The sequence below is a fragment of the Anneissia japonica genome, unplaced genomic scaffold (genome assembly GCF_011630105.1).
Source record: "Anneissia japonica isolate Jap-2015-1 unplaced genomic scaffold, ASM1163010v1 scaffold287938_len408866_cov212, whole genome shotgun sequence".
NCBI lineage: Eukaryota > Metazoa > Echinodermata > Crinoidea > Comatulida > Comatulidae > Anneissia > Anneissia japonica.
Genome location: NW_022696173.1, coordinates 345,515 through 346,290, shown reverse-complemented (window position 1 = coordinate 346,290; position 776 = coordinate 345,515).

The window sequence follows — 776 nt, the reverse complement described above, 5'->3', positions numbered from 1 at the left end:
CCCCCCCCCCCCCCGGGCTATAGCGGGGCATTAGCCGGGACTGACTGAGCCTGGGGTGTACATATAGTTGTGTCCCCGTAGTGCCGGGACGTACCTAAAATTTACCCGTAGATGTAACAGACCTCGGAAGGGCTGGGAATTTTACATGTTAGAGTAGTTTCGGGTATGTAGTGCTGTCAAAGCAAGTCTGGTACTACCTAGCCTACACTGGGCCCAGGCATTCAGTCAGCAACTATTGTGTGTTTTGGTAATTAAAAAATCCCCTACCGGTACTTTAGGCCTACCATCATGGTTTCATTTTTTATAGATTACAGTATAAGTTACATAATAAAAATTGAACCTCCAACCACACAACACTGAGGACTATGGTGGCGGTGCGTGTGAGTGTGTTGCGTGAAAATTTGTGAACTGTGAATTTGATTCCACCTAGTTTGCTTCAAAAATACGCCAGTAACTGAGCCAAGGCAAGGAAGTCTGTTTCTACTACGTGTATTCGCGGAACTATAATTGACAAGTGCATTACTGTATATAATTTTTCTGCTTATTAACCTTATTTTGATTGATTAATTATAGAAACTGTTGTTGGCATGTGGAATTTTAACATGTGGATTATACGAAATCTTTCAGCTCTGATATCTTACAATACTACCTGAATTCATTATGACATAAATCATGATGTTTGTGGTTTTTTTTTTCGTGTTCAATTGTCTTCTATATTTGTTAAATATAAACCAGAACTTGTGAGCGTGCTCTAAAGGTGGAGGTAATGCGACCAA